Source organism: Triturus cristatus, chromosome 2_2 (genome assembly GCF_964204655.1).
Source record: "Triturus cristatus chromosome 2_2, aTriCri1.1, whole genome shotgun sequence".
Classification (NCBI taxonomy): Eukaryota; Metazoa; Chordata; class Amphibia; order Caudata; family Salamandridae; genus Triturus; species Triturus cristatus.
In genome coordinates, this window is record NC_140582.1 from 1,001,718,523 (window position 1) to 1,001,733,678 (window position 15,156).

Below are 15,156 nucleotides of genomic sequence, written 5' to 3' on the forward strand. Positions count from 1 at the left end.
AAACAAGCGCGCACTGAAGCTGACGGAGTGGGAGGGTGAGTGGGGGCGGGCACGCAGGCTGCCAAATGGTGCGATGAATCACGGCTAAAGTGAAAGCAAACAAGTGGTTGCAGGACTCCAAATGGTGCGCGCGCCCGGACGGGTTACATGCACTGTAGTTGGAGGCCTGCAAAGCCACTGTTTGCACTTCCAAAACGCGCTTACTATAAGTCTCGCCAGAACAGCGCTAAAGCGCTGGTCAGGCGAGACCTAAAAAATGAACAAAGGATAATCCATACGTGTAATATGATCCCATGTTACAGCGACGGGCCGTCGCTGCCATATTACCCTCTCTAGTCCTTGTGACATTTAAAAACAACATGGTCTTCGAACTAATGGTATATGATGTCAGAAAAAACCCACTTTGGCCGTAAAGGACCATTTTATATGGATACCCGTTGCACCCAGGGCTTTACAAATCCCTGAATATTAGAGAATGAGTTATCAATGACGATGCATGCAAGAGTTTGTAAACAGAAAATGTGAGAGGGTATTTAGAAGTTGAAAACATTTTAATGGGAATGCTGCCATGGCTGGGTCTATATCTACCGACTCCCGCCTTTAGCTCAACCCCAGGCTGCTCAATTAAAGTCAGGGGCGAACAATTAATAAAAAGGTAATGACAATGGGAGGGGAATCACACGGATGAGAGGCCCGACTGAAAGGGGCAACAAAGGAGCAAAGGGGATTTGCCGGCTCGCTTTAAAGGGGAGAATTGGCTTTTCTTTTCCTTGCCTCGAGCTCAGTCAGTAAATAAAATTCACTTTTGTGGCCTTTTGTGCCCTTCAAGGGGATCTCGGCGGGTAGCGGAAAGTGGGACTCGGTGTTTCTCTTTCAACTGGAGGGCGCTGGCGCCAGGCTGCCCCGGAGAGGCCGGGCGAGCAGGCGGAGCGGGCTGCGAGCAATGTCCCCCGCGGTCCGGCTGCTCCTCCCAGAGCGATGGAGCGCTTGAGAGACGGAGCGCAGAGCTCTGGACAGACGGGGCACGGCATCAGCAGGCGAGGAGGGAGCGGCAGGGCACGTGTTTCTTCAGAAACGGGCCTTAGAGTACCAGAGTGCCACAGGGAAGAGGCACAATTCTCGAAAGTGGGGGTCCACGCATGCAAGACGCCGACCTAGTATGTGAAAAGAGGTTACTGGACAGACAGTGCCCCGAGCGCCAGCTAGACCGTGCATGGGCAAGTGACGGGTAAGTCACTCGTTACTATTGGCGTCACTAGGGGGAGGTGGGCCCCGTGGGGCCCCAGCCCCATCTGTAAAGGTCCTGACCTCCTCTTGTGTCCCACCACCGCAACAGCCACAACCACTAAAATAAAAACAGACACTGCCCTCTGAGCCTGGGAACAGCTTTGTTCCTGTTTACATTTCACGTTTCACTTACTCTTATATTCCCTAAGTGAATTCGCTTTTCTCCAGGATGATGCTTTCTGTAGTTCTTAATGCAACATATTACTCATGCATAGTTTATAGTGTGAAAAAAAAGTGACTTCTAAGGAATTGCGGGGTTCAGGTTGTGGCTGGGGCATGATTGGAGCTGTGGAGATCAGGGCGAGCCCAGTGCAAAGTTCTCAAAGTGCCTCTGAGGGGTTGGAATACAGGTGAAAGGGCCGTGCCTATGAGTTCTGGACCTGGAAGCGTAGAGGGGAGAAAATTCGTTCGTAAGCCAATCAATTAATTAAGAGCCCCAGCCCCCTTGGACACATAAGGGCATATTGTCAAGCACGGCTAAAGCGGCGATAATTTTAACGCCGTTTCTTGATAATATGCCCCATAGTCACCACAGACAACTACGCTATGCTAGTTTGATTTATTACAAAGCCTAATGTAACTGAACATAAAGGCACCTTAAGATGAGAGTGTAAAAATACTTCGAAATCCGCATAAAGCCAAATCTGCGTATACAATTAAGACGATGTAGCATAAACAATACAATTAGTTCAAGAAGCAGAATTCAGAGGATCAGAAAGCATGAGTCCAAATTTCGCTGCATCGAGGGTTGATGAGTAAAGAGCATTGATCTATCCCTACGCTATCACTAAAGTGACATCCCTACTTAAGCTTCTTCACGAAGAAGGAAAAAGGTATCAGCATGTGGAGTCTTCCTACGAATTCTCTCCACAGTTAATGGGTCATGTAGCATCAAGCCACAACGACACAGCTTATTCTCAGGTGCTCTCTTTCCAAAGGCAGAAGAAGTGGGGTACTTTCCCTGCTCCCATCATCAAGTTATTTGTATATACCTTTCCCAGGATTCATTTAGGGTAACTCCATCTGCTCTGAGTACAATCCAAAAGGTGGTTTTCCATGGGACAACGGTGTTCTTTCCTTGCAACAATTTGTCCGTGGTTCCCAGGCCGCCTCCTGTGCGAAACACGACATTCCTTTATCGACTCAAGCCACACAAATGTAACTTCTCTTCTTGCCTGACTAGTAAAACAAAGATATTACTCTAGCTAACAAGAATGCTTCTTTCACCTGCAACACAAAACGTGAGAAAGAACAAATTTTACAGCATATGAAATTCAAACTGTTAAATCTAAAGCAGAGTTTCCAGGAAACTGCATTTTAGTCCTACAAATTTAAGCTAACATAAGAAAACAGCATATGAGCGTTCACAAATTTGCATAAAATATAAGACACTTTCAGTTAATGCATTTACCTACGTGTACTACGACACAGTTAATAATCATTTCTTAGTACATGAATAATTGTCAGTTTCACAACACAAGTTCTTCACGTTAATGTTTTCTGCTAGTTACATTTACTTCCTACGTTTATTCTCCATGTTACTTTTCTTAATTCTTCATGTTACCTTTCAATGGCCTAAGCACATCACGTTTCAGGTTAATGCATTTCAAAACTTTAACACTTCATGTTATTACAACCAAGGATTAAATGTGGGTGCACTCTACGCGTGTGATTATAATTAGGGCTCCCCAGAGGTTAATTTGTAAAAATGTAAGTGCCGGGGCTCTCGCCAGGAGGAAGCTTGCACCAGCCCCTTTCCCATGTTAGCGCCATCTAAAATAGAACAACCACGAAAGTGGGGAGAGTATGTGGCGTAATGGCCAGAGCTGCTGACTTGGCAGCGGGGGTTCGATTCTCGGGTCGGCTCAATATCCTCTTTCTGGGCAAATCACTTCATCTCCTCGTGCATAAATGTCCTTAACTGGTGCTCTTGAAAAAAACGGTGCTGAGCACCGAAAACCACCAAACAAAGGCAAGAAGGTTGCTTCCTCTAAGAATGCACATTGTCAGTGCGCACCTTGATGCTGTCCTGCCCACAAATGTAACCATCTGAAAACCCACTTCTGTTCCCTCAGCTAAACTGCAACTGAAGAGGACTGCACAGAGAGAATAACACTGTTCTCATTATTTCCCGTATTGTAGGGTCGCCAGCTTTACTCTACCATTTCAGATCATAAACTCAGAACATTTTGTGCTAGAAACACTGCGTTTTCTTCAATCCATTTAATTGTCCGTGCACTTTAGGTTTGTTGCTCATTTTTTTCTTTACAAAGAATATGCCTCTGGCTTACTGACTTTTTTGATAACTGTGGCTAAGTGACTGTTGACAACTGTGGCATACTAGTGCTTAAGTCCTGACCTGCTCCATAGTGCTAGACAGGTGATCCAAGGAAGCTAGGACTCACCAGTGTATGCATATTAATTAACTTACATGCATATGCATTACATTTTTCGGCCCTACATGGCTACTCACGGTGGTGAAGTTCACAACGCCGCACTCGCCATTGCAGTACTGGCAGCAGAGCAGCATGTCCTCCATGTTGTGGCCTGTGTGCTGGAAGAAGTCCCACATGCTGAAGGACATGCCGATTTGGGGGAGTTGTCGGCAAGGCCTAGTGCCTGCAAGTAGTCACTGTAGCTCTCCTCGTCCTCTAAGCCCAGGAGCTAGCCAGCCCACAGCATGTCATTTTTGGTGATGGCCGAGGAACCGGTTGTAGTTGCAGATGGCGTTAGCGGGATGGTCATCACAGTGCTCTCTTTCTCGTCGAGGGTGGTGACGTGGTGGAACTCGGAGTAGTACTGCGGCTCTAGTTGCTTTTAAGCAACAAGTAAATCAAAAGTATAAAAATGATACCTGTATTAATTGCGGGCGCCGGCACTCGTGTATATTCACTTCTCCTGGGTGTTAAAACGTTTATTGACAATCCTGCACACTTCCAGCATGCCGTGCCCTAGCTTAGCCAAAAGCCTGCCCTCAGCCATTCTTCAACTGAAATTAAACAATGTTCAGTAAAAGACATACGCAATCTGCGGACGTGACATCACTAACGTGATGACGACACTCTTGCAGTATGCGTGGACCAGGGTGGGACTTCCTACGAGGACATACCAGGTGGCATACCTGGCAGCATACCAGGCATCAGCCACAGAAGGAAAGCAGAAATGTAATAAAATAATTTCTGAGCCATCGATCTGCCGGAGGAGAAAAATCATATAGACCCGGCCGGTGAAATAAGTGCCGGTGCTGAGCACCGGAAAGCCCCGGCACAAATTAAGCACTGGGGCTCCCTGTTTTCCGTTTGTACTGATTTTTACAGATAAATACAGACAGAAAACATTGTGTTTCCTGTCTGTATTTATTTATGAAAGCAGAGAAGTACAGATAATTTGGCTTCTTTTAAGTGACTCTACATGCTGAGATTAATGACTTTCAGGCCAATAGCTGTACATATTGGCAGCATGGTCAATAGCTTTACACATTGGTAGCATGGGGCGTTACAAAGCTGAATGAGATTTGCTTAAATTACTGCACATCTCAACAAATATTTGTGCTATTATGCTATTTTTTCATGTGGGTTTATTATTTTATTATTTTGGACTGTGTAATCTGGTAAAACCTGAGAGGCATCAAAGTATGTGTGCATGTTTATCTGTTAAATAAATGCAGAAATATACCAGTTATCACCTCATCTGTTCACAAAACAAATAAATAAATATGGATAAATACTAATAAGATGGGCAAAATATAAATATGGATAAATACAGATAGAAATGTTAAAAAAATAAATACCATAAAAACGGGAGCCCTAATTATAATTCAGTCCTACAAATAAAATGTGATTTCCGCTACATCACATGCCCATTCAATCCTTTGCTGCTCTGCAGAGTGTACGGAATTTTGTTCAGGTGTGCCAAATGTAATTGTGACTTTATGTGAAGGAGGTAGACAGCTGTCAAAATGTTTAAGAGGGCAAAAGTTAAAGAAAACGCAGGGGTGTATTTGCAAAGAATTGGAATAGAAAGTCATTTTGATGTGCTGCCCTACGCCACATCGAAAGGGCAGGAATGCACAATATTTACAAGATATAGTGCATTCCTGTCCTTTCAGCCAGTGCCCGCTGACAATTAGCCACTGTGCTCTAACACAGTCACCCTTGCACCATATTGCAAGGGTGTCTGTGTTGTTGGAATGATTGTTTGTATGCAGGAATGGGCACCTTTCTGCACAAATACAATCACCAGAGGCGTTTGATCGTGGAGTAAGCTGGGGTAGGCACAGAACATATAGGAAACAGGAGAGATGGGGATAACCGAAAAGAATTAAATGATGCTTAGATGTGTGGCAAAGCAGGACACTTTACCTAACCCTAACTATCCGGAGAAAGAGTACACGACCAACTGGTATTCAGAAAGTGAAATTACGGAATCGTGTAACATGAACATGCTGCCAAGAAAGCACCATTTAAAGAAAGTATGTTAACTGTCTGTATGCTGCAAACACTGGAACGCATGTAGGACCCTGTGATAAGGGCGCCTCTGAAAAAAGTGAAAGAAAGGGACAGAGCATGTTCTATGTCAGCATGCATGCATGCGTAAGGTACACATCGCATCCCTAGCACAGGAACGCTCTACACTGGAGGGAGTAATGCAGCAGGGGGGCAGGGAACCCAGGAATGGAGAATGGGCAGAGAGCCTTAAGGGAGAAGGTACCTCTGCTACCCACAATGCTCCACTGACGACATAGTGCCTATCAGAAATGACCACACTGATCCCATCGCGCTCTTTCCATCTGCACTTCCTCCAAGCAGATACAAATATTTCTCCAAGTGCAGCATACACTTGAGGTTAGATCTCATTCCGTTTACTACACAATTTGTGGCCAGAGAAAGCGGTTGTTTCACCGCATGCATCATTTCTCAGCGCAGTCAGGAGGTGAGATTTCAGGCCAACATTAATGTCTGTATTGTAGGAACCCTTGGAGTGTAAATCTAGGACATTATGACACATTCATCTCTCCCAGGACTGTGCATCATTTTGTTTACCTCATTAGTCATCACTGTCCACTCGCTTCTCCCCCACACAAGGTTCATGAAGCACCTACTACTCGCACACACTCATCTCCCACTGCGACACTATGTGTCCCTACTGCACTTCCTTCCCACTCGTGTTATGGATGCCATCATGATGCTGGTGATGAGAACCTCACTGAGGACTAAGCCACAGAAAGGCAACACAACCCCCTCAAAGCGCGTACCAGTGCACCGTATTGCACTATAAGGGCCCGATTCACAGAACTAACTTAAGACAAAATCCTAAACTTACTACCAGTTTCGTATACACAGAAGGCACTTTCTCATTTTGGTATTCACAGAAGGCACTTACTCATTTCGGTATTCACAGAAGTTAGGAGTCCTAACTTTAGGACTCCTAAATGCCTTCTGTGAATACCAAAAGTCTTAAAATTAGGATTTTTCTCAGTTTAGGAGTAGTAAAGTTAGGACTCCTAACTTTACTACTCCTAAATTGAGAAAAATCCTAACTTTACGTATGCACAGAAGGCATTTAGGAGTCCTAAAGTTAGGAGTCCTAACTTTACTACTACTAAATTGAGAAAAATCCTAATTATAAGACTTTCGGTATTCACAGAAGGCATTTAGGAGTCCTAAAGTTAGGAGTCCTAACTTTACTACTACTAAACTGAGAAAAATCCTTATTTTAAGACTTTCGGTATTCACAGAAAGCATTTAGGAGTCCTAAAGTTAGGAGTCCTAACTTTACTACTACTAAACTGAGAAAACTCCTAATTTTAAGACTTTCGGTATTCACAGAAGGCATTTAGGAGTCCTAAAGTTAGGAGTCCTAACTTCTGTGAATACCAAAATGAGTAAGTGCCTTCTGTGAATACCAAAATGAGTAAGTGCCTTCTGTGAATACCAAAATGGAAGTAAGTTTAGGATTTTGTCTTAAGTTAGTTCTGTGAATCGGGCCCTAAGTATTCAGATGAATTTAGCACTAGCAACACTGTCAAAATATTAAAACCGCAAAACCGATTAGCAATGGGGGTATCAGAGCACTTTTCATAAGCCAATTGCGTTACAAAAGGACACATACCCGGCGAACTTAAGTGATTTTCCGCCAACTCATAAAATGCTGAGCGTCCTTGCCGAAATTTTGAACCGATTCACGGGGTCCTCCACAATGGCCCATTTAAAATACTGTTGAAGTGCAGCCAAGCTACCCCTCCCTAAATGCACTGAGCTTTGAGTATCTAGCTGGGGTACAATATAATCAGTGTGACAATTCACATTTCTTCTCTAGCAACTCTGTCAAATTATTAAAACCAAAAACCGAGTAGTAATGGAGGTATCAGAGCACTTCGCATGAGCCCCAATTGCGTTACAGAAGAACACACGCAATGCGGAATTAAGTGATTTGCCCAGAATCGAAAAATGTTGAACGTTTCTGCCGAAACCTGATCCCGGCTCCTCAGCTTCGCGGATAACCGCCCTAGCCATAAGGCCAGATCCTCTGCCCGAGTGGCTGAATCTTCCCTTCGTACCTTCACTAATGACTCCCCCTGCCCCCACAAATCTTGAACTGCCCCTAAAAAATTGTGCGTCGAAATCAAAGGAACCAGTATGCTACTAGTTCCTGATTCCAGCCGCCAGTACCACCAATTGGTATAATGTCGAAGCTACTGACGCACGCATCCCACCGTTAGGTTGCTGTGTGAACCTGTTACCTGTTCCTCTCCTTGAGCCTGTTGGCCCTACCTCCGGACCCGTCAGTGCCTCAGAGATGTGGACAGCCCGCCCCCCAGCTCAACGGAATGGGCACAACGCAGTGATGCCTGAGCTAGCGATCTCGATGAGCTCACAAGCGAGTCAACTCCTGACTCCTAAGAAAGAAGAGCGGCAGACCCTCACATTTCCCGTGGTGGATAGACTGCCCCTGTACCGAGTGTAACTGCAGAAGACCATCCAATATCCGCTAATAATGCCAGTACCTCATCTGATCCCCACGGTATTTGCCGCGCACCCACTGGTGTAGCAAGGACGATCTACATATCGTCTGGATGAAGGCAATTGTCCCAGGCACCCCCATTCTAACAACAGACTGCACGCCATTTCCCCCAGGAGACCTCTGGGTAACTGTGCCACTTATTTGCTTCCCAGAACCACCTTGCGCTGGCTGTCTCCTGACTCTCCTCCTGACCGGAGGAAACACTGCCCGGGGGAAGGTGGTTCTGGATCGGGCTCAGATGCTATGCCACCAGAATCACACCCGTCCCCCTGCTTGGTCAACACAAGCCTCAATATCTGCGCCTGCCCAGGACCACTCCGAGTACACAGAAAGGCTGATTCGCAGCCTAATGGGAGCTTGGGGGGCTGTTGAGCACAGCGAGGTCTGCCCCCCGGGCAGATTGGTAGGGGGAGTGGCCGGCGCGGCCATTTTGAAGGATTTGGGCTACATTTGGGAATAGCCCAAATGTAGCCCAATTGTGGAGTTTGTAGTCCAAAGGGGATATAACGAATTTTCGCGCTAACCCAGCTGTTGAAAACTAAAACGACGATATGAATAAGCATTCACTAAAGACATGACTTCTCTCTAGTTAAAACATGTTTCCTGTCTTATGTTGACTAATGTCCGGACTCCATTTTGTATTGTCATGTCTCCACGTGCTTTGCACGAGAAGAGTCCTATCTTTTTGCTAGTTGCTCTTGTAATCTGCCCAGTAACAGTCTATAAATAGCTCCTTTGTCCGTCTGGCGCATGCCCAGACTTGACCACATCTGTTATCAGTTAGTCCTTGCTTGACCATGTTTTCGCGGGCTCAGGAAATTGTTAAATCCACCCACATATTGATTCTGTATCGAAAATGTCCATAAATGGAAATGAATTTTGCTCCATGTTGTATCCACCCACTTATGAGCCCCTCTGTTGTGTATAAAGGGGGACCGTGTACGCAAGTTCTTTGTGCTACTCTATGCAATACTGAAGAAGTGTTGTGTAGGTTGTAGGACCACCCTTAAGGGTTAATAAACTTTGTCTTTGTATTTGCAGCTTCCGTGCCAACTTCCTTCTAGCTTTTGTTACAGGAGAGCGAACCCTAGTATTTTGCGGGCCTAGCTGGGGCCTGTATTCATCAATTGGCGCCCGTCACGTGGGGCTCATCGGCGACTCGGATGCTCGAAGGATTGGTCGTGACGAAGGTGAGGAATTTGGCCGGGGATGTGATCACTGCCAGCGGCGGTTTTAGCCCTGGCATCCCGAGGTTTCTTCCTTCCCTTCCGAACTGACCTTCTGGGTGGCACCGGTCCTCGACTGAGACCTCTTCTGTCGGTCTGCCGCGACAGCCGTTTGGGCGAATTTTGGAACTTGGCAGTTGGAATCTGGACACTCTTGATTGGTAAGAACCGTTGTACGGTACTTGCTCCGAGTTTTGAAGCCTGGGTTGGCTATTTGAGTTCGATTTGTGATGACCGGTCATATCTTGTATTGATTATTGTGAGAATATATGTGTTGCAACACATATAGGCAGGTAATGTGGAGATATTTCTCCGGAGTTGTTTAAATCTAAACGGCGCAAAGTTTAAGTGCCCTTTTTTTGATAATACTGCATATTTTGCATTATTGTTTGAGCATGCCTGCTTTTAGCGCACTCCGTAAGTGGTGCTGCTGCTTTGGAAACCGGTTAAATCTCGAGGAATCTGCTCCAGCCCCCCCAGAGGAGACTCCTAATAGGGATATGTATGTGAAGCATGGTCTTTCCTCTATAATGTACAGCACAGTATGGAGGAAATACACCAAAAAGGATCCTGAGTTACGATGGCCTTTGTATGGATCGTTTGATATGCGTAAGATTGAGTATGTGGAACAGTGTATGTGTAAACGGCGTGCTCGCCAAGACATGTTTGAATGTGTACGGTTATGGGTGAAGGAAGTGCGTGAGCGAGAGAAACGTGAGAAAGCGCTGTTTGATAAAGACCAACGGAAAAATGATCACGTGAGAGCGCAGGAAGCGAAGCGTCGGGAGGAAAGAGAACTGGCGGAGAGACAAGAGAAAGAGCGTAGGTTGCAAGTCTCGGGTCAATATGCTGTCCGCCAGCCACTTTATCCTGTCCTTACTAATCTTGAAGATGATTTTTATTTATTAGATCATTCTCCGCCCCCTTATGTTGGCGCGTCTGCCCCGAGGTCACAGGATTCTGGATCGGTTTCGGATAAGGTAGACACGCGGTCCATGTTATCAACTGAGCGTATGGGTGAGCTTCGGAAAATTTCTCTTCGTGCACTTAAGGGCAAGCTATCTCTTCCTGAATTATTGGAATCTTTGGAAAAGTGGCAGGATAGAGAGAAGCTGTATTTTGTTGAAACTTTTTCTGATGAAGTGATTACTGCCTTTCGGAAATATTCAGATGTTTTCGAGCCTGAAGCTGTAGTATTGGATGCTAAAGCATTACATAACGGTGTTTTTTCTCCCTCTAAGGTACTCGATGCGGTCCGACGGCTGTTTGCATTGCGGGACGCGGTGTTTGAACTTAAAGAGAGAGCGCGCCTAAAGGCAGGGGAGAAGGAGCAATCGGATTTACACATCGGCGGCGAACGATCATCTACGTCCCATTCAGATAAGAGCGAATTAGTGCATGCTAAACCGATGCGAGAGGCGGCACCTTTGTATGTTCTTCCTAAAGGAGCGGGAAACAATTCAGATATCTCTTCCCCCGATGCTAAGGGATATTTTGTGTATAATTGGGTTTATACTCCCTGGCATAGGGCTGATGTTATGGCATTAAAGAATGCATTGCCTGACCCCCGCAAGAATCCGGCGGCCTTTTACGAAGAGGTCGAAGGGGCCTTGAATTCCTGTACTATGACTTTAGCGGATATGTGGAGATCTGTGCGGAAGGTGGATGATGTTACCGCTTTTAAGGCTAGGTGGTCTGAGATTGAGGATGAGGATAGGGAGAGAAAACCAGCGCAAAAACCACCGCGGATTATTTTAGACCTTCCTGCCGCTATCTTGACTAAGTTGAAAACAATTATTCCCCCTAAAAAGATTGATTGGAATATGTTAGCATCATGCAAACAGAAGGTTGATGAATCAGTGTCAGATTTCTTTACGCGCTTTGAGGAGACGTTTCATGATTTCAGTGGTCAGTCACTTACGGATGATATGGGTCGACATCTTTTTGTCGATAAATATGTGGCGAATTTATTACCGGGAATAGCAGCTCGATTGAAAGGGAGTGAAAGTTCTTGGTCCACCTCGTCTCCGGCATCCCTCCTGACCATGGCTCAGTATTATGAGCGTCAGGAACAAGAAGCAAAGGGGAATGAGGAGAAGAAATCAAAAGATTTGAAAACTAAGGTGATGTTAGCACAAGTATATGGTCCGCCTCGTCGGGGTGTCGAAAGAGGTAGAGGAGGATTCTATGGTCCCCCTTCAGGTCGGTCAGATGTTAATAGAAATCAATGTGTGTATTGTAAACAGTCGGGTCATTGGGCCAGAGATTGTCCGGTATTATATGCATCTCGTCAGGGACGTGGTCAGGGACAACCGAGAGGTAGAGGGGGTTTTTCGAATTTTAGAGGGCACTCTAATGATCGTGCTCGCTTTGACCCTAACGTGCAGCAACGAGATAGACCTAATGTATTTGATCGGCAACATCAGTATCAAATGTCTGGGAACGATCGTTCTGGGTACCATGATTCGCAGCATGCGTCGGATTGCGTTGGATGGGGGTTGGAATCAGTTGAAGTGCCGGTTGATCAGAAGGGTCCTTATGTTTCGGCAAATGTTTTGGGTTCTACTGATCGGTTCCTAGTTGATACAGGAGCTACTCGTAGTGTGCTGTCCAAACAATTGTTCCGAGGGCTCCCCCATCTGGCTAAATGGTTACATCGGTAGGGTTTGATGGTACACTCTCTCGAAGCCCTCTTTCCCGACCCCTTGCATTTCATGTTGACCACTTTTCTGCACCCTGTCCGTTTTTGCTTGCCCCGAACACGCCTGACAACATTATGGGTCTTGATATGCTCAAGCACTTCAGAGCAACGATCCGCTGCTCCCCTACTGGAGTACGTGTGATCTTAAATGATAATCACCCTATGACAAAACGGATGTGTGTGGTTGCAGAGGATACTGTCTTAGCTTCCCTCCCTCGTACTTTGTGGGCTACTTCGGATACTGATGTGGGACAGATGGTGATTCCGCCTGTCCACATTAGTGTCCAGGAGGGTGCGGTGTTACCACGCCTCCCTCAGTATCGTATTTCCCAGGAGGGGGAGGAGGCACTCATACAGATTGTGCAGGATTTGATCAAGGTGGGAGTAGTGGAGGAAGTTCCCTACAATGTCTGTAACAGTCCCATTCTACCCATTTAGAAGAAAGATACTGATACTAGGGTTTATCGTTTTATCATTGATTTAAGGGAAGTGAATAAGATAGTGATCCCTCAGTATCCAGTGGTTTCTCATATCACGACGTTACTCACTTTGGTCCCGCCAACGGCGACCACGTTTTCAGTTATTGATTTGAAAAATGCTTTCTTTTCGATTCCTATTCATCCTGATAGCCGATATCTTTTCGGTTTTACTTTGAATAATAGGTCTTATAGATTTTGTGGAGTCCCTCAGGGTTATACAGAAAGCCCTAGTATTTACAGTCAAGCATTGAAAAGGCAATTGGATTCCTTTGTCCTGCCTGAGGGTGTCGCCCTTATACAATATGTCGATGACATCCTGTTGGCGGCTGACACTCCTGAGCTGTGTGAGACGTGTACGTTATCTTTGCTTTCCTTTTTGGCATCTCACAATCACAAAGTGTCGAGAAAGAAATTCCAATTCTGTAGACCAAAGGTGACTTATTTGGGTCACCTTTTGTCTAAGGAGGGGCGTGCACTCACACCAGATCGTATTCAAGCAATTTTGGACACGCCAGTACCTTCCACACAGAAGGATGTGCGTGCATTTTTGGGCCTTGCTTCTTTCTGTAGGCAATGGATATTGGGGTTTTCACACATAGCTAAACCGTTGTTAGCCCTTTTGACAAAAGACACACCGATTCCTCTTCCCTGGTCAAATGAGTGTGAAATTGCTTTTCAGCAATTACGACAAGCTCTTTGTTCAGCACCAGTGTTAGGTACCCCTGATTATACGAAGCCCTTTTCACTGTACGTGCATGAGAAAGATGGATGTGCATTATCAGTTTTAGTGCAGATGCACGGCGACAAGCAGCGCCCTTGTGCATATTTTTCGGCTGTACTTGATCCTGTTGCCCGAGCATTGCCTGGTTGTTTTCGCTCGGTTGCGGCGACAGCTGTGTCAATACGCCAAAGTGAGGGAATTGTGTTATCTCACAAACTGTTGGTATTAGTCCCCCATGCTGTTGATGCCCTGCTTAATCAGACAAAGACGCAGCATTTGACCAGTGATCGTTTAACGGGATATGAGTTGACGCTTTTGGCTCCTCATATTACGTTAAAGAGATGTGCAACGTTAAATCCAGCCACATTGTTGCCGTTCCCGGAAACTCAGTCTGAAGCACGGAAAGCACATGATTGTATTCTTGTGACTGAGGAACAGACAAAGGGTCGTATTGATCTCCAGGATATGCCCTTTACAGATGTAGATGGAGAACTGTGGGTGGACGGATCATGCCTGAAGCTACCAGATGGTACGACTTCAGCAACGTATGCAATTACCACATTACAAACAATAGTGGAGACTGCACGCATACCGCAGAAATCAGCTCAAGCAGCGGAACTGATAGCATTAACACGAGCATGTGAGCTCAGTGCAGGATTGTGTGTGAATGTTTATACAGACAGCCGCTATGCCTTCGGAGTAGCGCACGATTTCGGCCTACTCTGGAAGGAGAGAGGGTTTCTAACTTTACATGGAGCACAGATAATGTATGGGGAGTTAGTTCACAACCCTTTGACTGCATTAACATATCCAAAGAAGATTGCTATAGTTAAATGTAGTGCCCATAAGAAGGTGGTTGATAAAGTTGGAGAAGGGAATGCTTTAGCAGACCGGGTGGCACGAGAGACTACGATGCAGCCTGGTGCTACTGTAATGTATGTTGTGAAGTCGCAGGCAGAAAGATGGCACGATGCTAGGAGAGAAGTGCTGGAAATGCAGAGGACCACTTCCGATAAGGAACGGGAGCAATGGTCCAATGATGGAGAATTAGATGATGAAGGGTGTTGGAGAAGTAAGCAGATGGATAAATGGAAGTTACCCACTGCCTTCGTACAACCTATGGTTCAGATGGCACATGGACTAGCGCATGTCGGAGCTTCCGCAATTGTCAAATTACTCACACGAGTTTGGGAGCATCCGGAGATCGCTAGTACGGCAAAGAGGGTAGTGCAGACCTGCATGATTTGCCTGAGGTACAACCCAGGAAAGGGTACACGAACTCCAGCAGGAGGATTTGCAACACCTACTGCACCCTTTGAGGTTTTGCAGATGGATTACATTCAGCTTGAGCGCTGTAACAATCTGAAGTATGTTCTAGTAGTGGTTTGTGCCTTCAGTAAATGGGTTGAGGCATACCCTACGAAAGACAATACTGCAATGACTACAGCCAAGATGCTATTGAAGGAGTTCTTCCCTCGATATGGTGTTTGTAGGTTGTTGTGGAGTGATAACGGACCTCATTTTATAGCAGATGTTATCAAGTATGTCCTGAAAGGCCTAGGCATTACTCAGAAGTTCCATGCAGTGTTTCACCCTCAGTCTGCGGGATTGGTTGAGAAATATAACGGTACTTTGAAGCTTAAGATCGCGAAGATCCAAGCTTCGACTTCTTTGACTTGGCCAGATGCTTTACCGCTGGCATTATTGTCAATTAGATTG

At 45.7% G+C, this 15,156-nt stretch overlaps 1 long non-coding RNA gene across 1 annotated transcript in view; it reads left to right on the forward strand.

Annotated features, from left to right (window-relative positions):
• The first annotated feature begins 1,010 nt into the window (after positions 1-1,010).
• LOC146863060 (uncharacterized) overlaps positions 1,011-15,156 on the forward strand; it is a 105,271-nt gene continuing 91,125 nt past the window's right edge. Inside the window, exon 1 of the long non-coding RNA XR_014978209.1 lies at positions 1,011-1,228. This is a non-coding gene — a long non-coding RNA (uncharacterized LOC146863060). The remainder of the gene's footprint in view (positions 1,229-15,156) is intronic.